The sequence below is a fragment of the Canis lupus genome, chromosome 3 (assembly GCF_011100685.1).
Source record: "Canis lupus familiaris isolate Mischka breed German Shepherd chromosome 3, alternate assembly UU_Cfam_GSD_1.0, whole genome shotgun sequence".
NCBI lineage: Eukaryota > Metazoa > Chordata > Mammalia > Carnivora > Canidae > Canis > Canis lupus.
In genome coordinates, this window is record NC_049224.1 from 2,277,745 (window position 1) to 2,302,959 (window position 25,215).

General features: G+C 50.1%; 1 long non-coding RNA gene across 1 annotated transcript; it reads right to left on the reverse strand.

Annotated features, from left to right (window-relative positions):
* Nucleotides 1-18,507: 18,507 nt before the first annotated feature.
* Nucleotides 18,508-23,886, reverse strand: LOC111095338. The gene is made up of 3 exons (XR_005356272.1): nucleotides 22,471-23,886; nucleotides 21,965-22,161; nucleotides 18,508-18,644 (listed from the first exon to the last, which is right to left on the reverse strand). It is a non-coding gene; the product is annotated as an uncharacterized LOC111095338 (long non-coding RNA).
* Nucleotides 23,887-25,215: the final 1,329 nt, after the last annotated feature.

The following is a 25,215-nucleotide window of genomic DNA, read 5'->3' on the forward strand; positions in this document are numbered from 1 at the left end:
TTTATAACTCCTGGAGTCAAATACTTTATTGTCCTTTGTCAGAGTGTCCCAGGCTTCTAAGACCATGAGAATAACAACCCTGGTCAGAAACTTGGCAGGGTTTGGAAAGGTACCTATAAATCAAGCTGCACATTTTTGATAAAATACATAAAGATAAATTGATTGGTAGACAAATGATGGCCAGATATGGATTTATTAGCAATGCAGAATTGCAAGAATATATAGCAAAACATTAGCAGCAATTGTCACTGAGGAGTATATTTCCAATGATTTTTATTATTTTATGTATGCTTTTAAAAAAATCATTTTTTTAGAGCAGTTTAAGCTCACGGCAAAATTGAGGGGAAGGTACAGAGGTTTCCCAGACATACCCTGCCTCCAATAAGCATCACCTCCCCCGATATCAGCAGCCCCCACCAGAGTAATGCAATGCATTTTTTTCTGATGACTGGACTTTAATACATGATAATCATCCAAAGTCCATAGTTTACCCCAGATCCCCTCTTGGTGTTGTGCATCCCAAGGGTTTGAGAGAGTGTGCAATGACACATTCCTATCGTCATATTACATACAGGGTGTTTTTACTGCCCTAGAAATCCTCCAAGTTAACATTTCATCCCTCTCCCTGCCCCCTCCCATATAACTTTGGGGTTCCCCCCCAATTTGCTCCAATGAGAAACTGTAGTTTATAATGAGAAAATATTTTGTAGTAAAATAAAAACAGAATTGGTCTGAAAACTCAGAAGGAAACCCCAGAGGGTGGATAAGATTCCAACCACCCCTCGGACTTCTTAGGCAATTATTCAAGAGCGATTGTAGAACCTGCTGCCAGTCTCAATTCTAGGTCTGCAGGTGGGCAGCGCCACTTCTGGGTTGGACAAAGCAGTCACAAGTCAGCCCAGATTCAGGCCGGTAGAGGCACACGCTCTGCCTCCCGAGGAGGAAGGACGTGCACACAGGCAGGGAAGGAGCTGAAGGTAGGCAGGCGTTTTTCAAGACAAGCACCGCATGTTCCCCGAGGGGTCTGATAGGGAAGGGTTGTCAGAAGTCTCAGGGTGTTGGCTTCCACCCGATTCTTTCAAGGAACTGTGGGGAGAAAGGCCTGCCTCAGAGTTGTCTTAGCCTAAGAGATTGCAGCTAAGCTTCACGTTCTCACACCCAACGGTGTCAACAGGGTGGGGGACCCCAACCTAAGCAGTAGGCAAAGGACCTCAGTAAACATTTCTCCAAGAAAGATACACATACGGCCAGTACGTGCATTAAAAAAAAAAAAAAATACTGTTCTACATCATCGGTCCTCAAGGAAAATGTAAATTAAAACCACAATGAAAAAAATTTAAAAAATAAAGATAAATTAAAAAATAATAAAATAATAAATAAAAATAATAAAAATAATAATAATAAAACAATAAGATACCACCTTCCACCCACTCGGATGACGAGAACCAGAGAAAGCCACATAATAACAAATGTTGGTGAGGCCGTGGGAAAATCAGAACCACCATGATAGACACACTGAGGGTAGAAGAAGGTGAAATGCTGTGCCGTCACCTCAAAAAGTGGTCCTGCAAGTCCTTGTACAATTAAATTCCAGTTACCTTATGACCCAGCGACTTATGACTCACGACTTATGGCCTTATGGCTCCTACTCCTCAGTATGTGTACGAGGGAAATGGAAACACTTGTCCGTAGAAAACCACGTACGTACACGTTTATAGCAGCATTAGACGTGGCAGCCAGAAAGTGGAAATGATCCAAACAAAATGTGGTGTGACCGAAAGATGGAAGTTTATATGACCACAAAAAGGAATAAAGCCCTAAAAGGAATAAAGCACGCAACACGGTGGCCGAACCTCCAAAACCTTACGCTCGGGGAAGGCCGCCTGTCACCGGACACCACGTTTGACCCCGTTCATGTGGAATGTCCAGAATTGGCAAGTATAGAGACGCACAAAGTTGATTAGCAATCGCTCAGGGGCGGACGACGGATAGAAGGGTGGTGGCTAAAGAGTGCGTGTGTTACTTTTGAGGTGATGAAAATGTGCGAAAATCGTGGTGATCGCTGCACGCGTTTGTGAACATGTAACAACCACCGAACTGTACATTTAAATGGCTGACGTGTAGGATACGTGACTTACAGCTCAATTATTATCATTTTTTTTTTAGAAAGCTGGTCAAAATCGTGAAAAATGAAAACAAAAACAGGGGGCGCGTAGTATAAATTGTCCAACACCTCCAGGTGTCTGTGGCTGGGGCAACGTGCTTGGCGTCGCCCAAGACTGGTCTTCAGAAGGATGAGCCTGGCTGGCCCTCGAGAACACATTAAAGGTAGAGGGCGCCTCCCAAGGTAGAGAAGGGAGGTGGTTCACGGAAATGGTGAAAAGCGATCTCAGGGTGTGTACACTGGACCCGCTTGAGGAACGCACCCTTCCGTAAGCAATCCCTGCGAGCAAGAAGACGCCAAATTCTGATTGCCCGTGGTGAGGCCCTTTGCCCACCCTGAATCTAGACCAAAGACGGAGGAAGAGCGGGCCTCCGCAGGAAAGGTGAGGGACCAGCCCCAGGAAGGAAGGAGAAGCTGGGCGGCCACAAGCGAAACAGGCCCACTCTGAGAGCTGGTTTTGATTCCGTCTCAGGGATCTCAAAAGTCAAATGGAAACATTGGCCTCAAATTGACTAAGCCTCCCATAGGCGAGTGTGCAAGCAGAGACGTGGGTGCTGAGGGTCTCAGCGGGTGGGGCTGGTGGTCGGTGGGCAGCTTGGAAACAATCCCCGCGCCTCACCCCCTAGCGATGGTGCCAGCGATGGTGCCCTTGTGTAACCCCCTCTCCTTGACTCTGCCCAACTCGGGGACTCGCTCCTGGCGAGCAGGGCGCAGAGGTGAGGGGGGCGCCACCCTCAGGAGTAGGTGACTTCCGTCTTGGGTGCCTTCTTTGCCTTTCTTCACGTCTTGCTCACGAGCAGCAGGCGGGCTGCCGGCCCTCCCATGGGGGCCCGCGGAGGGGACTGCTGTCCCCGGCCCCACACCAGCCTCTGCCGACGCCTCCACCCCAGGCTTGGAAGACACCCCGAGCCGCGGGCCCCGGAGCCCACCTGGTCGGGCCCCGGCCTGGGGGACCCGCGCTGCCTGGGGAGCCCCCTGCAGCGCAGCACGCACTGGCGGGCCTCCAAGGCCGGGCTCCTCCTAAGGCCAGTTAGCGGGCGATCTGCTGACCCCCGGGGCCTGGGCTGCGGGCCGGGTGGCCATGTGCCCGCGAGTGCCCCCGTGTGCCCGCGTGGCCCTGCCTGCATGCATTTTGGGCAGGCCCAGGGCCTCCACCCCTCTGGAGGCTGACCTGTCCCAGCTCTGCCTAGCAGCGCACGGCCTCCTGCCCCCAGAAGCCGCTTCATCCTCCAAAGAGGACGCTGCTGCTGTGACAACGGGCCCTGAGGACGGGAGCCACCCCCCAGACCATGCCTGGTGCCCCGTGAGGCAGGAGTCGCCCCACACCACCACCACCACCGACGCGGTTATGGCCTCATCGGCATCATTTGGGCTCCCCTGTGAGCCGCCTGGCAGGGGTCAGAAGCTTCTAGAGGACCCTTCATGTCACTAATTCTATGCTTGCTCCACACCAGTAGTTGGCTCCTGTCGGTGCGCAACCCCCAGACACCAGCACCGGCTCGCTGCCGCCTTCTGTCGCCGCCCAGGCGGCCTGCACAGCCTCAGCCGAGGCCACCGCTGCACCCCTGGGACCTGGGCCGCCCCCGAGAACAGGAGCTGCCCGGAGACAGGTGCCCCGCGGCCCAGGAGCGAGCTCAGGGGGCACACACTGCACCCTGCTGCCCAGGCATCTGGGTGCAGCCCTGCCCTGGACCCGGACCCCAGACCCTGGACCCTGGCCCGGACCCTGGACCCAGACCCTGGACCCCAGACCCCGGACCCTGGACCCAGACACCAGACTCCAGACCCCAGACCCCAGACCCTGGCCCCACCGCCGGGCACCCACATGGCAGGCAGGGGACTGCAGCACCGTCCCGTCCCCCCAGTGACTGCAGCTCAGGGATCGGTAGGCCGGCGGATCCCCGGAATGACCTGTGGTCTGTGCCCCCGGCGCCCCCTCGACATAGCTCAGCTGTCAAGGAAATAGGTCCTCCCCGCGGTCTGGGGCTGGGGGACAGACACAGGCCCGGGAGGGGACAACAGGACCCCCTGGGGACAGACAGACGCCTGCTTCCAGCCCTGAAGCTTTCTCTGATCAGCTTGTCATCGGTGAGCCTTTTTCTTGCCTTTTTCTTTCTAATGGTAATTCGGCTAAACCCGCTCAATGAGCCCAGGCCGTCACATTCCTGGTCTTTCCTGGGAACCCTGGTCCCAAGGGAACCCAGGACACTTGGTCCTCAGGCGAAACTGGAACTCAAGCCTGGAAAGAGACCAAGACCCAAGACAGTTCCTGCCCCTCTGTCCTTCTGTCCTTTCCCCTCCGCGCCCTTCTCCCCCGCCCCGTCCCCCCCCCCCCAGCTGGCCGCGGCTGTCATCCCCGCAGGGATGGGCCCCACGGGACCTGGCCCTCCAAGGACAAACATCCCCAGGTCAAAACTGCTGAGGTGACAACCCTTGCTGACTCGCATTTCCAAATTCCCGGGTGCTGGCGGGGGACACGGGGTCAGGGGTGCGGGCCTGGTCCCGGGGGCCCCGCAGGAGGGAGCCGGGGGCTGCGCTGCCCAGGGGGTGGCCGCCAAGCCCAGGGCTCTGCGCCGGCCCACAGCCCGCGTGCCCGCACCTCCTGGGGGAGCCCTGTCCTCCCTGTGAGTCCGGGGTCCCCCGCAGCCAGCGACCTCGGGGCGGGATGGCACGGGCAGGCCTGCCCTCGGGAGGCGCACACAGGGCCCACGGCGACAGGGGAAGCCCTGGCCCGACACACGTCCCCCACCTGCTCCGGGCGGGCGGCCGCCTGTCCCCGGGTCGCACGGAGGTGCCGCAGCTCACCTGGCGAGGCCCACAGGGAACCAGGGGATCAGTGACGGCGTGGTCGCTGCACTGAATGGATCCCAAGTTCCAAATGTCTTGCTAAGGTCGCTGGACCCCCAAAGGCCTAGCAAGAGTCGGTGTGCGGCCCTCAGCGGGCGGCCCGGACTCCAGCAGGCGCGGATGGGGCGCCGGGCGGGCGGGCAGGGCTCCGGGCCGCGGCGGGGACTCTTCTGAGGTCGGTCGCACAGGCCGTGAAGACCCTCTCCGGCCCGGGGGAGACAGGCACCCCATGGGGCACAGCAGGCCCTTCGAGGGATTCCTGACTCTAAGTCCTCCCATGTTGGTTTACTTCCCACTTTAGTCCACAAATCGTCTCTCTTTCACGCTCCTCTTCCTGCAAATGGTCGAGGAATTACAGGACCCAAAGTCACCACCCTTTGCACTAAGGTTTCCTTCAGTGTCAGTCACTTTTGAATCTAGTACATTGAGCTGCGGTCTTGCTATTTTTCTAAATTACCGTCTTCAACAAATGCTTCAATAAAACAGTCTTTTTATTATTCTGATGGAATTCAGCAAACAGTGTCTATGGGACTTTTGTTTTTTTGTGAAGTGCTGTGTTGCCAGGATACCCGGGGTGAAGATGTCAAAAGAAGACACATTGAAAGGACAAGCTATAGTGAATATCCCAGAATCGGCCCCTTGCATACTAATCACCCTGATGTACCCTCGGTTGTTTCTGTTTGCTATAGGAAAGATACTGGAGTCCACAGTTTCTAAATCATAAACCATCCAGAGAACAGAAAACATGTATTACTAAGGAGGGCAACACATCCCTAACGCCCTTCTTTTTCCTTTTTTCCCCTTTCTTTTAAAATGTGGCACTAAAAAAATAAAAAAATAAAAAAAATTTTAAAAATTAAAGAAAAAAATGTGGCACTAGGACCAGTAAAGACAAATTCTGCTGTTCAGTTAATGCAAGTAGGGAGATGAAAGAGAAACAGATTCCCTCACTGACAACTTCAGGAAGAATTTAAAATACAGTAAAAAGGAAAAAAAGAAAAGATGAGAAGAATTAAAGCCTTCTAACAATAGCAGAAAGACTCTGTGGTCACCTAATTACTGGAGAAGCATAGATTAAGCATTTTGTTCATAAGCATTTATTAAACACCTTCTGGGTACACAGTGTGATACTATAGCCTTAAGCTTGAACTAGATGTGTTTAAAGCCATATAGATGCACAGTCTTGTATCCAGATAAACAGAAAATAGAAGAGGCAATTCCACACGGTCAGAATAAAGAGGCTGTCGGAGAAGGACGAACATTATATGGTCTCATTCATTTGGGGAATATAAAAAATAGTGAAAGGGAATAAAGGGGAAAGGAGAAAAAATGAGTGGGAAGTACCAGAGAGGGAGACACAACATGGAAGACTCCTAACTCTGGGAAATGAACTAGGTGGTGGAAGGGGAGGTGGTGGGGGGTGGGGGTGACTGGGTGACAGGCACTGAGGGGGGCAATTGATGGGATGAGCACTGGTTGTTATGCTGTATGTTGGCAAATTGAACACCAATAAAAAATAAATGTATTTAAAAAAAAAAGAATAAAGAGGCTGGAGATTGCACTGCTAGCAACTCCCAAGGCTGTAGCAGACCACAGGCCTGAGAAGCAAAGAACAGGGTATGTGCATGTCTGTGAGGTGGGGGCCATTTAACTTTGCTCTGTTACAACACTAGCATCCTGATCACATGAATACATTGCACTATTAAATGTGCACTGGCCACACGAGGTGATGCATGAGGGATTTTGTTAATGTGGATACGATACATTAAAAAAAAAAAAAATACTTGAAGAAAAGTAGTTCAAGAAAAATTCCAGGTGAAACCAATAAGCTTGTTGGCCCTGTTGGAGGAGGCTGACCAGAGGCAAAGTTCTAGAAGCTGCTCCATGAGAATAATTATTGAATGTCCACAATAGCCAAACTGTGGGAGGAGCCTCGGTGTCCATCAACAGATGAATGGATAAAGAAGATGTGGTCTCTGTAGACAATGGAATATTCCTCAGCCATTAGAAACGACAAATACCCACCATTGGCTTCGATGTGGATGGAACTGGAGGGTATGATGCTGAGTGAAGTAAGTCAGTTGGAGAAGGACAATCATCATATGGTCTCACTCATATGGGGAATATAAGAAATAGTGAAAGGGATTAAAGGGAAAAGGAGGGAAACTGAGTGGGGAAAATCAGAGAGGGAGACAGAACATGAGAGACTCCTAACTCTGAGAAACGAACAAGGGGTGGTGGAAGGGGAGGTGGGCGGGGGGTGGGGGTGACTGGGTGACGGGCACTGAGGGGGGCACTTGACGGGATGAGCACTGGGTATTAGACTATATGTTGGCAAACTGAATTTAAATTAAAAAAATTTTAAATCAAAATTAAAAATTAAAAGAAAGGAATAATCATTGAAGAAACTGAGGATGTTTACGCCAGGAGAAGAGAAGTTTACGGTGTTAGTGAAAATGCTGTTGAAGTTGTAGAAAGTGCCAACGTCAACTTTAAACAGGTCCATCTTGACCAAAAAACGTCTGAGCTCAAAACTAGCACCGTCCTCTCCCTGGCCCACAGGGTAGACGTGTGAATGCTGGATTTTCCAAAGAAAGTCGGCGCACCGCCAAGTGGCAGCGCGAGGCCTGGGCCTGCCGGCACCCTTGCTCTCAGACGCGGCATCGTGATCCGAGGCCCGGGCCTGCCCTTGGTTCTGAGGGACTCTTCTCCCTCGGCCAGAGAAGGAGAAAGACGATCCAGAGGGCCAGTCTCTCTGCAGGGGCGAGGGTTCTGTCTCGCCAGGGACAAGTTCTGAGAGAGCCGAAGAGAGTCGGAAGTTGTCGTCTGGGACCCGTGCGTTCACCTCAAGGAGACGCGAAGCAACCGCAGACCCCCAGGCCCCACGAAGTCCATTCCAAGGCTTCTGCCCGACTTGTACAATGCTCTTCCGCGGAAGCTAACAGAACACAAAAATCACTCCTTTTTAGAACTAAAGCATCTTTTCCACAATTTGTGCCGAAACATGCTGCAAATGCCAGAAGTGTAGCCCACCCGTGACTCCTTAAGCTGTTTCTAAAGGAAGAAATCTCTGCCCTTCCTCCCTTCCTGCTGCCAGCCTGGTGTCTAAAATAATTTGAATACAAAGATGAGCAAGAAAAGTTACCATCAGGACTCCCAGAAAAACACGAGACCGTGAGAAACCATAAGAGCAATGGAATCAACTTCCAGTATTCTAGAATTATCAGTACTGAGTACAGAGGAAATCAGAATTTTTATACTGAAGTCTGGATTAACCTATATGCTAGCTTGACTAGCGTGTGCTACGCAGTGCTGTAAGGATTAATTACAACGATTATACTTTGCGCCTACTATACGTCATTAAAATGATTTTGAAAAGAATATTAAATTAGTTGTGAACTGATAACGGTGTTTTAATGTAGCTTCCCAGCTTTTCGATAAACGTAAAGAACTTTAAAAAGGTTCATACCTTGGTCCCTATAATTACTCTTTCTTAATTCTTACACTAAAGTAATAATCCCAAACGCCGACAAGGATTTGTACACAAACGTGTACTTCGTCAATTCGAAACAAACAAAATCCAATATTTGGAGAATAATTATGTGAATTTTGGAAAACCAATCCAGGGTAATTGCAACATGGTAACACTATAACATGGTGTGAGCCAAAAAATTTTTAAGAAAAGGAATGCAAAATGGTAGAAATATGACCAAATAAGATATGCCAAAACAGTGGCGGCCTGTGAATGGTACAAACGGAGACCTATTCCCCATAAAAAACTCGCACTACCTCGATGATGAGGATGACGTGTCGAAGGCTTTCACTTCTCAGGAGGTTATCTTCATTCTGGGTGAGGCAGTAAATGGGTCGTAGATACAGGAAAAAGTAGAATCTGGTTGCGTCCGGCCTGTGCATCGCGCAGACACGACACCTGTGCTGTCCTTGTCGTAATTCATGATTGAGCTGAAGCCGACTGCCTGGGAGGCGCCGTGAGGGTCACCTCTTCTCCTGCTCTGCCCAGCATGGCGATCTGGCTCATTCTGTGTGATCAGATTAATTTTTTTCCGTTATTGGAGACTCACGTCTCCCAGTACCCATAAGCCTTTGCACAGAAATGCCGTGTTTTCAGGGGAAGCGAGCTTGCTGCAAGAGAACATGAGAGAGGGGCCAGGACACAGAAAAGCATCCAAACCTCCAGACATAAAATACATTGAGAAACTTCCAGCACGCCTGGAGGAGCCGTGTGCAATCACCGCGGAGCCGAGTGGAAACGATCTCCACGCTGCGTTTAAAATCAACATTCTTGTGTCTTGCACGAGAATTACTTCTAATTCATCTCCTCTTTTCCCTATCGCCTGGCTTCTTTCACTCAAGTCTCTGCCCCATTTCCACCACAAGACTCATTTACACCACAACCAGGTATAATCCATCCCTGCCCTCACTCACCCCGGGTGAAAAACTGTCTTTAAACAGACATCGCCCCTCCTTATTGGGTTTCATGCACACGTCTGAGTGTTTTCATAAATATATTGAATTAACCCAGTTAATTCTCACGAAAACTACGAGGTGCTATTATTTCTATTCTCTGGATGATGAGACTAGGACTCAGATTTACATTGTCCTGTCGGCCACGGAAAATTCAGGGTTTCAAAGAAGCTGCTTAGCTCTAAACCTCATTGTTCAACTCTACCACAATGGGTGCCCATGGGATATTTGTTCTGGGTTCCCTAGAAATAGCAGACATCTGTCATTTACCATCTAAATTGGGACAATTTTAGAGGGAAAGGTTATTCATAATAATGCTGGAGCAATGGGCATAAATTTGGACTGGCCAAGGAAAACTGGGAATAGTTATCCTAAGTAAGGTGGGAAAAGTATGAAATATAGCCAAAGGCCTCCTACAGGCCACCCTACACACACCCATGCACATAAGAACTGTGTCACAACCTGACAAAGAAATAAAATGTTGTCAGCTGAGTGGAACTCACTTCACGGAGTCATTTTTGTGTCCCGGGAAACCATCCCTAAGAGAACACCAGCAGGGACAAGTTAACCAGTGCAGCGACTCAAAATGATTGTACTTGAGAGGAAGCCATGCTGTTGGGTTGTCATCAAAGACAGAAAACTTGAAATGGACTTTTAGTGATTTCCAAACGGGAGAGCAGGCTTCCACCAGTCATGCCGATTCCTGCTTCATAAAGCTATTTCTTGGTTAAGATTTAAGCGCTAATAAGTGTATCCTTCTGCACAAGTGGCATATACCAACCTGACATTTTTATTTGGTCCCTTCTCTCCATCACCTCTAGCTGAAAGCTCTGTGGGCAAACTGAAAACCACTGCTGGCTTTAGTGACTGGGGCCAAGGCTGGGGCCAACCCATGGCTGAGTTTCAAAGGAAAATTTGCATCTCTTCTCTTCTACCAGGAGATGACCCTCAGAGTGTCAGAAGACCTAGAATTAGCTAGAATATTACATCCAGGGAGGCCAACATCCACAAACATCAGCAACACAGTCCACCAAGAAGTCAATGGACATCTCAAGGAAACCCTGCCGTGGCCATTCCTCAAGAGGACACAGGATCCACCGGCCCCCACGGATGAGGGCCTCTGTGCTGAGCAAGCTTTGCCCTCCAGCAGAAGAGTCGAATGAGGTTTCAAGTTGAAACCTGTTCTGGATGGTCCTGCTTAGGAGGCAATAAACTACTTGCTGTTGGGCAGAAAAGGTTGAAGGCATGCCAAGGGACCACTTTAGATATGACAAAGAGGAAGATGAGACATTCAAAATGCCTAAGAAAAGGTGAAGGCTCCAGGGAAGAGCATATTTCTTATCAGAGTTAAAAATGACCAAAAGAAACCCACAGAAAACTCTTCAAAATCCAACCAATCAACTGTGTTAAAGCTGGAATCTAGTTTTGTCAAAAAATTCCATCTCCTGGGCCTTAGGAAATCAGCTGGGTCGTATTTGAATCTACATGTATTGCAGCCCCTGGAGAGCAGCTGTGTGTAGTCCCCACCTTCAGAAGAGCCGGTCCGAAAGGGTTCACTGAGCACCAGTGGGTTCGTTCACGTGGCCACTCATCACACGTGTGACCGTTGCACCAGGAGAGGGAAAGTCACGTAGCAGCAAAGGCCTGGGGTCTGGACCAGAGTGTATGATTTCAAGCACTGCTTCCACTTCTTACATGTATGATCTTGCAGGGGCTACTTAAAGGCTCTAAGTTTCCATTTCTCCTCAAAATGGGAGAAGGGGGCAATAATGGGGCTCAACTCACAGGAGTGTTGGAGAATTGAGTCAACATACGTGAAATGGTAAAACAGTGCCTGGTACGTGGTATGTAGTATGTACGTGTTGATTATCATGAATAATAGAAACCCATTGATCACACTTCGCAATGGGAAAGACGGTTCGTGCTTGTTGTTTGAATCCCTCTCATTCTGGAAAGAGCATGGCACAGCCAACAAACATAAGTAAAATGCAGTAGGATGGCGTCACTTCCAAGTGGCAGCAAAAGAAGTGAAAGCAAGGGTGGAGCTGGATGGAATGCAGCTCGTATCTTCATCACTTGGATATTCTTTTCCGTCGTGAATTGACCTTTCAGAGGCGAGACAAGAGCAGGACGGAGCTACGGGGAAGGGGACCCGGCCTGCGTGACATGCCTGCTATCAGATGTCGCAGTCACTCTGAAATAATTTTCACGTTGATGTCTCATTGTTGCTCCTGGTTTCGTTGTCTTTCCTTCGCATCACTGATCCTCCCGGTCCTGCCAGCAATGGGCAGCAGAGAGGAGGAGGCCTACGGGAGAGGAGACGGGGACAGGCGGAGGCGGCAGCTTCCAACGAAGGCGGGCAGAGCAAAGGGAGGAAAGGGATCGGGGGAGGCCGAGGGGCTCAGAACACTCCCCGCCCAGCCCTCGATGGTGCCGCGTCTGGGCCAGCCCACGGGGACCTCCCAGCCCGCCCTCCGCTTCCAATTAGTGTTGCCCATTAACATTTTCATGAGGTGATGCATTTGTCTTCTGACCATGGTAATGATGTCAGTGTTCTTCGTAGTCTTGGGAGAATCGATTTGCCAAAAGTGCCTGCTCCGGGAAGCAATTAGGAGAGCACCGTCTTAGGAATTTTCCTGTGGTTTGAACTTCAAAGTTGTAGATCAACTTCGGTGTGGGCCATGTTTATGTGTCACATAAAGAAGTTATTGATATTCTAGAAACAGATGATTACAAATAACAGCTGATGCTTAGATACACGAACCTAGAGGGGACCTTTTAGAGACCAGGGAATCCTGCTTCCTTATCCTGCAGCCGCAATGAAGCGATTCTCCCCGGACCACGGTACCCTATTCTTAATAGAGCAAGAGCAGATTCACAAAAGTAAAAAAAGAAAAAAAAAATGTCAAAAGAGATTAATACACAAGGCATGCTTCTCTTCTTGTTTCAGTTTTATCGGTGTGTGAATAGGTCTCTGAGCTCTGGGCTGTTGTCCCGAGGGCTGGGTGTGTCAGGACGTCCACTACAGCGGCCTTGGCCTGGCGGTGGGCCATCCGGGCCCTTTCCAGCTGTCCGGCTGCCCGGCTGCCCTCTGTCAGTGTGGCCACTGTTATTTCATGAGAATCAGCTTGATTTGAGACGAGTTGCCACCTCGTCGGAGGGGCCACATGACCAAGGTGATTATATTGCAAAGCATAATGTGGCTCGAAACGTAGCCAGTGGACTCTACTGGAGGCCAGAGGGGAACTCCAGGCTTACATACATGAGCTTTATGCCGCCTCTTTTGCTCACTTCTCAGGAAACACGGCGGCCAAAAGAGCGGCCTCTGGAAATAGACAGCCTCAGTTATTGGCTGCGTGATCTTAGGCCAACCTCTTGACGTCTGTTTCCTCCTGTGTGAAATGGAGACTCTGACAGTAATAACAATGACACAGGGTTATTGAGGGATGTGAATGAGATAAGCCAAGTAAAAGTGCAGGTGGGCATTAAATGAAGCAAAGAAGTGAGTCAAGGCCAGGAAGTAGACACTCATTTAGCATAGAAGGTGATACAAGGAGATGCCATGCAAGGAGGAGATTCAGCTTTGTAATGCAAGACATCTGATTGTGTTTTTGTAGTTATTCTACTGAGGACAGATATCTGAGGGTCATCCTCCCTCCCTTCTTTTATCCTCAGGATATGGTCTTTTTATAGGTATCCTTTCCTTCCCACCTATACCATTAAAAAAAAAAACAAAAAACTAAAACAAAAAACAAATAACTGGATGGACCCTTTCCTTCCCACCTACTCCATTAAAAAAAAAAAAAAAAACCCTAAAACAAAAAGCAAATAACTGGATGGACTGAACAAAAAGTGGCTAATCTCCCATGTTTCGAGGCTGGACAGAGGAAATGCAGAAACATAAAGGATTAAAACCTAAAACCTAAACAAAGGGGTTAAAACCACTGACAAACTGTAGGGTTTGCTCAAGGAAGGATGGGAGGAAATCTAAGGCTATGACATGCCCAAGAATCTAGAATGCCACTTGTAGGCACAGGGAATAGCTAAAGGAATACATTTTTGTTTCGTTGGCCAACTAGGGGACGAAGAAGTAGCGCATGTTGGTTTTCCCCATCCTCACCTCCAAATTCTAGCAAGTACTCGCATCTCTCCATTTACAAGTGGGACGGTAGAGAAACAGGTACAGCATTTGGCAATTTTAATAGTAATAACGGACTGGGGCAAAAATTATCACAGGATGATAAAACAGTTGGGTAAATGTTTGATGGGAAGTAGTATATTTATAGTTTCATTATGTTCAGTAGAAAGAAAAAAGTGGCAACTTTCCAGTGGATGCCCCCCAACTACACAATCCCAGTAACATCACCAATAACGAGTCAAACTGGCATCAGGTGCCTCCCGCTATCACACATTAGGCTGGATGCAATATGACTTATGTAGTATTCCCGCCAAAAAGTCAGGGAAACAAATCACGGGGCGTTTTACAAAATAATGTCCAGGTACTCTTTCAGAATGTCAAGGCCATGAGAGACAACTAAAGTCTGAGGAGCTATTCCAGACTAAAAAGGCCCGATGAGTGCAATGAGTGATCTTAGATTTGATCATGGATCAAGAAAACATGATATAAGAGATGGGACTGAAGGGCGCCTGGGTGGCTCAGTGGGTTAAACATCCAACTGGTGATTTTGGCTCAGGTTGTGATCTCACTGGTCATGAGATCAAGCCCCGTGTATGGCTCCGCACTCGGGGGGGGGGGCTCCTTGAGGATTCTCTTCCTCTCCCTCTCCCTCTCCCTCTCCCCCCCACTGGAACTTTCTCTCTAAAATAATTTTTTAAAAAAAAGAGATGCAATTGGGATGAGATCTAAATATGAGCTGTATATTAGGAGAGAGTGTATCAATGTTAAGTTTCCTGAATCTTAGGATCATTATATGATGAATACGTAAAAGAATATTCTTGTTTTTAAGAGATACACACAGAAGTATTCAGGGGTCAATATCATGGCATCTCAAGTCCTCTAGCAAGAAGGAAGAGGAGGGGAAAGAGGGGATGGGGAGATGGAGAATTGTGGTGGGAAGTTCTGCAGAAAGAGAGAAATGAAACAATTACTGCAAGACGTCAACACGTGTGAATCTAGGTGAAAGGTATACAAAGTTCATCACATCACACTTGCATTTTTCTGTTAAGTTGGAAAATTTTCCCAAATAAAACATTTGCATAAAACATTACATAAACAGAGAACAAGAGAGCAAGACAACAAGGTGATTGATGGCAAGACGGATTTGTTGAAGGCACCATCCCCTTCCGTGAAAGGCCACTGGGTGGGGTCACATTTCACCTGGGGGTGCTCGGCGAGGCCCCCGAATTGCTGCCGTCTCCAAGGGTGTGACCACCAATCCCTGTGGGAAATATCAGAAAGGGAGACAGAACATGAAGACTCCTAACTCTGGGAAATGAACTAGGGGTGGTGGAAGGGGAGGAGGGCGGGGGGTGGGGGTGACTGGGTGACGGGCACTGAGGGGGGCACTTGACGGGATGAACACTGGGGGTTATTCTCTATGTTGGCAAATTGAACACCAAAAAAAGTAAATTTATTATTAAAAAATAAATAAAAATAAAAATGGAAAAAAATTATTATTAAAAAAAGAATAAGTATATACATTTAAAAATTCAAAAAAAATAAAAGAAATAAAAGAAAACTAAACACAGGCTGCTGCTGCTTGTGTGGCCTTAATTTTCTTGAATTTATTATTATTATTTTTTTTTTTTAGTAGAACTCTTATGCTGTCTACCGGTCAGGAAAAATCATTGAAAAAAAAAGGTTTGGGAAGGCAGCAAGTCATTTTCAAAAAAAATCTACGTATGTGGCTTAAATTTTTTCTTTTCCCTTGAAACTTCCCGTGTACTTTCCTCTGCCGAGTGGAGTTACACACTGTGTTTCTTGCATCTCGCGCACTCACGCCACCGTGCATCGCCAATCACCTCCAGACTGAGTTTCTTTAAAGCTAAAAGCGTCTTCCTCCTAGATGTTCACTTCGTTTCGGTCATTTACGGGTTTCTTGCCCGCTGATTTCACATCGACTTTTAAAGCATTTGACTTTATGGAGTTCCTCCAAAGCACACAACTTATTTTCATAAAGAAGACTCTCTTTCCTTAAAGGTATCATCCGTTCATGTCATATTTAATTAAATTCTCAGCTCAGCCAAGGAGCAGAGGCCCACGGCCACGAGGCCGAGCAGCCAACTGACCCCCTGGATTCGGGGGTCACGAGCCTCAGTCACCATGTGTCAGGGAAGGAGTGGAAGACCACCGGTCAATCCCATGGGGAGTTGGGGGGTCAGCGGAGCGGAAGTCCTTACCAGATCTTCGATATTTACTTGTTTTCAACAAGCAAAAAATGTGCAATCCTCCAGAGTAGAAGCACCTCTTCCGATGATGAATACTGCTTCTCTCCCAGGTTTCCCGCCTCTTCCAGAGACTCTGAAATAAGCTGTGGGGATTCCGTTGTCGGAAAGCAGCCGAGCGCCCACGCTGTGCCAGGGGCTGCTCGGTGTCCGGGGTCCAGGTTTCCCTTCCCGAGCTGCCACCCGAGGGGGGCTCGTCCTGGGGGTGCTGCGTCCCCCTTCTTTACTCCGGTGGAGGCTGCAAAAAAATGTCTCGGCAAGTGAGGAATTAATTCCAGGCTGTCTTTTTTCTCTTCCGAGGGGCTGGAAGGATAAAAACGTGGGAGTTTTCTACCCTGTGTCGAGTCAAATGATGTTATCATCTGCCACGTGTGGGACACGTTGTTTATGGTACAGTCGATTGATCAGGACGCCCGAGAGCCGTGATGGATGGGCCGCGGCTGCAGCAGCGCCGAGGAACAAGGAAAAATGGCCCTAATTAACATAGGGAGGCCCGCTGATGCGATTTTGTGTCTTCCTTTATTTAAACAATTTTCTAAATTTGAGATGATTCCTTTAATTAATCAGAGTGAAGGCTTTTTAGTTTCCAGTATTTCTCTCTGCCTTCAAGTGACTTTAGAAAGACTGCTGCGGCCCGAGTGGGAGGGAACGCTGCCTTGGAGCCCGAGGCGACCACCGGGAGGGCGAAAATCTGGGTCAGGGACCAGGCCCCGGCTCCAGCGTGACCTCCCCACGCCCCCAGCGGTGCGGCCTGTCGGCCTGCGGGGACCCCCCCGGCTCCCCTCGGGGACCCCTCCTCGGAGCACACAGGACCTCCAGGCCCCATGTCCCCCGCTCTGAAACGCTCAAACCCACTGTCCTGTCCTCTGGGCAACTCACCGCACCTGCTCCCCCCGTGGACACTCGCCGCACCCGCTCCACACGTGGACACGTAAAGGCACATCCTGTGAACACTCTGGCAACGACACGTTCAAATTCTTACTTTATCAACAAGAAAACCAGGCCGAGGAGACATTGAATAAACAGCACAGACAGTGTCACTGGTACAACTGGAGCAAAACCCAGTCTCCTCTGTCCCCACGGAGGACCCCTCCCACGCCACCACAACCACGCTCTCTGATTTTTACCGCCTTAGTGCGGATCCCAACACACTCTGCATAACTGCCCTGATGCTCCCTCCCTCAGAAGCCCCGGGACTCGGGCCCCTGGAGCACGTCCCCCCCCTCGGGAGCACCAGGCCCTATGACTCGGGCCCCTGCAGCACGTCCCCCCCCAGCACCAGGCCCTGGGACTCGGGCCCCTGGAGCACGTCCCCACCCCCAGCACCAGGCCCCGGGCCCCTGGAGCGCCCCCCCCCCCCCCCCCCCCGGAGCACCAGGCTCCTCAAGGGCCAGGTCCCCAGATCCGCTTCCTTCACCTCCTCTGCAAGCACCTAGTGAGGAGACACTGACTCAGGGCCGGTGGGTTCGATGAGCTAAACCTCACATCAGAGGGTCGGGGGCTTCCTCCCAAGAATCGCAGGTCCCCCAGTAACTGCAGAGGGCACACGTCTTCTGATGGCACTTCCAGGCCCCCCCGTGCGTTTGATTAACTTCTGTATTTTCCAGCCGTTGTGCTGCCCAAGCATCCGTTCTGTTTCCCCAGGTGGGACATAGAGCTGTAGGTAACAGGCGGTTAATAAGCTTAACAGGTAGGGACAGAGGCTCATTAATGGTTGCTCGGTGATTTGTGGCCAGTCCCCCCAGCACCTAAATCTTGAAATAAATATATTCAGAGACTCCGTTATCCCAGAAGAGGACATGGATCATTTTTCTTTCATTAACAATGGAGCCGCTACAGCAACATTTTTATTTATATGCACATTTCCAAGCCTAAAAGCTTGTCCCTTTAAACCTGCTTGCACTAAATTTTGATCAGCCCTTGATGAAAGAAGACTTATGGATCGGAGACAACCTGGTAACCATCTGTGCCCGATGCATATTAAAGGAAATGTAAATTCACAAAAGGCTCCCCGGCATATATCAGTTTATCCACCCGGGGAAGACAGAGGATGATTACATAATCTGGGCCCAAATCCCCAGATTCAGAAGGGCCATGTTAATGAGGAACTTTGCTCGTGTGCAAAGCAGCAAGGTGCCTTCAGAAAAAGAAATTTCTAGACAAAACGGGGATCCAACCTTCCCCTATCTGGTTATCTATCTGATGCGGTAGGTGCTTGGGAGGTTTGCATCCAACCCTAAGACCACACGTGCACACACACACACACACACACACACGTGCACACACATGCACACGCACCTCTGAGCCCTAATGAATGAAGGTCCAGGCAGGCACAGTAATCTTTTATGACCATCCCCCCCAGTACCACCGCCCTGGGCCTCCCACCCTATCTCCTGCCTGGAGGGTCCCTGCCCCGGAGGGTCCCTGCCTGGAGGGTCCCTGCCCCAGAGGGTGCCGGCCCGAGATGCTCCACGCACTGTATGACCCGAACCAGGGTGGTCATCACATCCTCTGTCCCGACCCTTTTCCCTGCACTGACTTAATCTAAACGAATCAGGTTTCTCTCTGCAACTTTGGAACTGGCTCCCAGGGGACCGGCTCACCCGCTCACCCGGACGAGGGTCCTGCAGAACCGGGAACCCACTTCCGCCATGTGCTGAAGACACAGCAAAGGTGGGTGTGGCGGGGGACAAATCTAAGGCGGAGACGCAACGGCGGCCAGAAAGCCAGAGCCTGGCAAGACCTGCAGTGAAACAAGGAGAGAAGGAGGTTGTGCCCTTGCTGAGCATCCTCGGGTGGGGGGCCCGAGCCCCGCCAGTGCCCTCCCACCCCCCGCCTGCAGCCACCTCCTGCCCGGGCGGGGGCCTCCGCGCGCTCCGAGGGGCCGGGCCGCGAGCTGCCCGTGGTGGCCTCACCAGGCCTGGCCTATTCCCGAGCCAAATGCTCTTGCCTCGGCCGCTGGCGTCTCCCGGGCGCTCGGGGACCGGCAGCACGTGGAGCTGGGGCCCCAGGCTGAAGGGGACGCCAGGAGCCCGCGGGTGACAGCGGCCGGGTGGCCGCAGCAGGGAGCCCAAGGCACCCAGAGGGATGGTGGCTGGGAAGCTCTCTTGCTCCCCGCCCCCTGCCGGCCTGTTCTGCCGTCCAGAACCATCTTTTACACTCTCCGAGTCTTATTAAAAGCTCCATCCGCACCCGGCCACAGCGTCGTCCTCCCTTAGCCCTAACACGCATTCCGGGCCGTGACCACAAACTGGAACCTCCGAGGGGAGCCACAGAGGGGCCCTTCACTGAATTCCCCGGAGCCACCCAGGGGCCCCCCGGCGTCGCAGGCTCCTCCAGCCCAGACTCTTCAGCAGACCCTTGGGTTCCACGAGGGACGTAGAGAAAGAGAAGTGCAGCAGGGATGGTGCACGTGTCCGGGCACGGCTTCTCACTCCCGTAGCACGCGGCCGCGTCAGGAGGACACAGCACCCTGTCATTCCCGAAGGTCAGAGAGAGGTGACGCTGCTCGGCCGGCGGAGGCCCGGCCCGCCTGGTCCCCGCAGATGTCCCCGCAGATGTCCCCGCTAATTCGGTGTAATCCTCCCCTCGGTGAGGGAGGCGGTGATGCGAACAGGGGTGCCTTCCAAGCCGTAATTGCAGCGTCTTTCTTTTGTCCCAACCGTGGAGCGGCTCGGGGTCGCCCGCCTTGGCAGCCAAAGGCCTCATCTGGCCCCTTCGAATGGCAAGAGCCGGTAGCCGGACCAGGAGCCCCCCGCAGCCGCAGGGAGGGACCGCAGGTGGCCAGTAACCCCGGGGAGGAGCAGGCCCCGCCTGTTCGCTTCACCTTGGGTGTCCTTGCAGCACTAGGCCGGCTGAGAGAGCTGGGGAGGGTGGACGTGCAGCTTTGAAATGAAACTCAGGAAAGCTACCCTCACACGTAACAAGGCCTAAACAACAAAGACAGCCCCCCCACCTCGCGCTCCAGGGCCCCCGGCCGTGGCCCTTCCTTCCATACGGCCCAGCAAGCAAGGGGCAGGGACCCTCGTGGGCCCTGGACGCCCTGATCACTCTCAGCGGCCGATGGGGAAGACAAAGAGGAAATCCATTCAGAGTCAGATTCCAGCAGAGTTCAAATAAGAGGACTTAGGTCTTCTTTTAAAGGAAACGTAGAAGGATCTCGGACCTCAGTCACTGGCTAATTTCTCTGCACCCAATGCATCACGGACAATAATAAATGTTTAGGTTCAAGTGGTTCTAGATTGGGGTATGAAGTGGGGAAATATTACGTCTTGTGTTTCACGCTGAAGAGGAGAAACCAGTTTCCGGGGCAGCATTATTGGGGAAGAGGAACGTAGGCATTAAAAGAGAGAGAGAGAGAGACAGAAAAAAATAGAAATGAACACATCTGAAACTGCCTCTAAGGCTTCAATAATAATAATAATAATAATAATAATAATAATAATTGCACGTACGTTGGACAGAGCTTTGAGCTCTGGGCGCCCTGGGCCTTGGTCCTCCAGAGCCGCCTGCGCCCGCCTGGGCTGCCCCTCGCGCACCAGCCCGGGCTGCACGGCTGTCGAGAGGATTGCCCGGTGGCAGGCTTCTGTGAGATTAAACTCAGTCATTATCTCAGAAGCCAGTTATCTCATGTTGACAAAATCCCTTGGAGTTCGCTGCCGAAAACCTTAATTTCCACATTCAGACGAGATCTGGACGGGAGCAGCCATCAGTTCAACACTGCGCAGTGCCCGGGCCCCCGCCGCTGCCCCCACTCCCCAGCCCGGGGCCTGCCTCCTCCGGAATTGTCCTCTGAGGCTGTAGGTCAAGCTGGGGAAGAACGGGCGACGCATCCGCCACCACCCGTGGGCCCGACTGCTGCCTTCGCCAAGAGCCGCGAGCGCCTCCGTTACAGGCCCGCCTTCCTGGGTGGCCTCGGCCCCCGAGGACAGGCCCCGCGCCATCGGACGGAGACCCCACAGGCCTGACCCCAGATCGGGCTCCATCACATGAGACGTGTCAAACCCGCAAGGCAACGACCATGGCACGCTTGGTTTCCTCATCTGTACAACACGGGGAACGACCAGGACAGTGACCCAACGACTACAAAACGCTGAGTGCAATGGACGACTGCTGCCACTTCCCAGGATTCAGCATTTTCTACAGTTAATGAGTTATTTATTCAATCAGCAGATATCTGTTGAGCACCTCCCAGGCCACGGGGGAAGACGGCAGGAATAGAGAAATAAAAATATGCACGCTCCGCTCTCGAGGAGCTTGCGGCTTGAGGGTGGGACATAGTCCTCAGCAAGCCTACGGGGCGGTGCACACAGCATGTTGAAGAAGGAGCATCCAAATTTGGCTGGATGCATCAAAGAGGGCCCAGATCTGAGGGGTAAGTGTGCGGTAGCGACGCAAAGGCCAGGAGGCAGCTCCCTTCCACGGAGATAGCTTGTGCTGGGTCTCAGGACAGGGAGCGTACGGCTCACCCAGGTAATCCTAGACTGGTCTTGCCACACCTGGTGAGGAGAGATGAAATAAAGGGGAAGGAGGCTCCTTGAGGGGAGAGATGATTGTAGTGGTTTTGTACATTGACAACAAGGCCCAGCTCTTACTTCTTGGTACCCAGAGTGAAGACCTGCTGTGATGGCTTAATTTCACTTGTCAACTTGACTGAGCCCCAAGATGCCCGGGGACCCGGTTAAATATTATTTCTGGATGCATCTGCGAAGCTGCTTCCAGAATAGATTAGCTTCTTTTTTTTTATAATTATTATTTTTTTAATAATAAATTTATTTTTTATTGGTGTTCAATTTGCCAACATATAGAATAACACCCAGTGCCCCCCTCAGTGCCCACCAACCAGTCACCCCCACCCCCGCCCTCTAGATTAGCTTCTTAACTGGTAGACTGAGTAAAGCATGTTGCCCTCCCCACAGAGGGAGGGCGGCAACCCACCCACTGAAGACCCAAAGAGAACAAAAAGCAGAAGGAAATTGAATTTCTGTCTCTACCTGACTGCTGAGCTGAGACGACAGTCTTCTCAGACTGGGACTTAGACCCTCAGGTGTTCCCAGTGCTCACCTTTGGACTTAGCGTGGAGTTTACACCATTGGCTTTCCTGGGTTTCCAGCTTGCAGACAGCAGATCGTGGGATTTGTTAGCCTCCATAATTATGGGAAACCAATTCTTTTTTAGGAATCATGTGTGTGTCTATATCTGTATCTTCTGTTTGTCTGGAGAACCATATTTGCATGTAGCAGATGCTCAGTAAATGTTACCTGAAAGACATATTAATGAGTGGAGCATTCTAGGATTATTGTCTTATTTTCAAGAATCAGGTCAAACTTTGAAGGAGAAAGGAGTAATAAAGAGGAAATGGAAGTTCCCACATACATCTGGCCAAAGCCTCTGTATTTTCCACTGGGAAAACCCCAAGACCCTTCTGACCATCTCACGCATGTTAGGTCACAGGACACCCCTGAACACACCTTCTAGCTCTGTGACTAGCACAGAATCAGTTTATACTCGGGTGACATTGGCTCTTGTTGAGCATCAACATTTTCACCCCCAAAGCAGGGAGCACTTACCATAGAGTTTGGGTATGAATCTCTGTCTCTTGTAGAACCACCCAGTGCTTTTCAAAACAAAGAATCTAAACATATGGTTCAGGGATTCAGAAGAGCTGGAGCCAGTCCTCAAGTCTGTAAGCACATCTGATGTGGGAGCAAAAAAAGGGTTGGGCTGGTGGGTGGGGGATGGAGGAGGACATCTGTGAAGAAAGAAGGCGTCTGGCAGGTTCCTCTAGGGAAAGGGAACTAGAATGGACCAGGCACTTGCCTGATCCTCCAATCACTGCATTCCTTTAATCACCGTTTTGCTTTCCCCTCACCCTGCACGTCCTTAGGGGGAGAACCATTATCTAAACGTATGTTCTATACTTTGCTTTGGGTTGACACTCAAATAAATATTGAACAATAATGAAAATCGGGCCCCTAGAAGCAGCAGGTAGTTGGCCAATCAAGAGGAAATAAACATCCGGCAGGGCAGAGGCCTGGCGAGGTTAGTCCGTGGCTGTTCAAGACCGCACGGTGAAGGGGGGGCACCAGAAGGCAGGAGCTTTATGTTCTCCACGCTCATCGTTGTTGGTCGAGGCACTAGAAGGACCTTGAGGATCTAGGTCAAGGGGCAGGTGACATGCCTGCTTGTCATAGCTCAGGGAAGCGTAACCCGTTCATGAACGAGGGGAGAAGAGCAAAAATGCCTTGCTCAGTGGAGTGTCCCAGGACGGGTTTGTCAAGAGCCCCTTCCCAGGGAAAGCGCAATCCAGAGGCTATTGCCGTTGATTCTATTTTGTGTTTTTGCCAAGCTCTCCCATGAAGAGGGTTCCCAACTGGAGTTAACCTCCAAGGAGAAAAGTAGCAGCACTCATAATAGATTCTTTTGTGACTCCATGTGTAATTTCGTCCTTCCTCTGACCTTGGGCCTGAGTTAGGAGAGAGCTCCAGACAGAAGAAATGCATTTTGAAAGCTGGAGAGTCCTTTGTTGCTCACTTGAAAGCGTCAAGTCTGGGTCTCTCGGGCCGCACAGATGTCCCTGCCTGTGCTCCCTTAGAACAACCCGGCGGCTTCTCTCTGTGAAATGACCACTTCTGTCACTCGGTGAGACTCTCTTTTCCTCCAAAAGGTCTCGCTGGCGATGTTAGCATGCATGTGAACTCTTATGCTCATGTGCTGGTCAAGACCACGCTTGTTAATTAGATTCCACGGTGACTTGGATGAGTGGTCAAAACCACTTTGCATTTGTCTCATTAACAGCCTCACACGTCGAGTCAGGCTTCCTGTGAGTCTCAGCTGCCTGGGGAGGCTGACATGGGAAGAAGCAGAAAGAGCCCACCACCCTTGGCCAAAGACATCTGTGCTACCCAGGAACTATGGGGCCTGAAATCTTGCCATTTTCAATTTGTTTTTTGCAGAGTTAGCATAACCTTTCCAAGGATTTTTATATTTTGTATTCAGCAAATATATATAGGAAGCATCTTTCTTGCATCGGCACTGGGGGAGATCAAGCAATACAACAGCCTGTGCCACACTCTACATGAAAGATGGATACATATCAATTACCGTAATCTAGGATAAAAAGTATGACTATCTTAAGAAAGTTTAAGATAAGATGCTATGGGAATCCAGAAGAGGAAGTTATTGATCACTTTGGACTCGGAGGCTCTTTGGGCATTGGAGCTGGGCCGTAAAGTGTAGGTATGATCCGGACCGAACTGGAAGGCATTCTAGAAGCACTGAAATTTGCAAGCTTTTTTCCTATTTTTTTAACAGTAAATATTTAAAAATAAATAAGTGATTTAAAAGTAAATAAGTAATAAATAGATAAATTTTCTCTGTGGCAAGAGCGGTCTGAGCGCAACCACTGTTTCACCAGGTACTACTCCAAGCCCTTCAAATAAAAGGGCACCGAGTCAATGGGAAAATACGAGCTGGACTAGTGAACCTTCTAGATTCACGTTTTTCCTTGTACTCGGCAAAACTTTGATATAAGTGATAGAAATGGATTTGTTTCAGGGTTTATGACCAATGGAGATACATTCAGACTTGATTCCAAAGTAGCAGGGAGCCCAAAACCCTGCCTATGGCTGAGTGTGGGGCTTAGGGAGGGACCATCCTCAGCCTTGGAGGATATGTGGGGAAAGTAGAGGAGCTTTGGCCACCAGTCCAGCCCTCTAGGACTGTCAGCCCAAAGAGAGCAGGTAGATGTCACGGAGAATCTGGGACATGAGGTCAAATCTGGCAGTTTCTTGAGACACTGGGGCTGGCCACATAGCTTTTTTTTCTTTAATCTTTTTAAATTTTCTGGTTATAGTAAAACATATATAACATGATATTTATCATTTTAGTTATTTTTAAGTGTATAATAGCGCTAAGCTTGGGGTCCCTGGGTGGCTTAGTCGGTTAAGCTTCTGCCCTCAGCTCAGGTCATGATCCCGGGGTCCTGGGATGGAGCCCCACAGCGGGCTCCCTGCTCTCCTCCCCTCTGGTTCTCTCTGTTGCTATCTCTGTCTCTCTGTCCCAAATAAATAAATAAAATCTTTTAGAAAAAATAGTGCTAATCTCATTCACACTGTCATACGACTAGTTTTCCAGGACTCTATTCATTTTGCAAAACCAAAACTTTATACACATTAAACAACTCTCCATTGGATAAATATTGTATAATATTTGTCTGCTTTGTGGCTGGTTTATTTCACTTAGGACAATGTCCTCAAGTTTCATCTGTGCTGTAGCATCTGTTAGAATCTCCCTACTTTTCAAGATTGAGTACT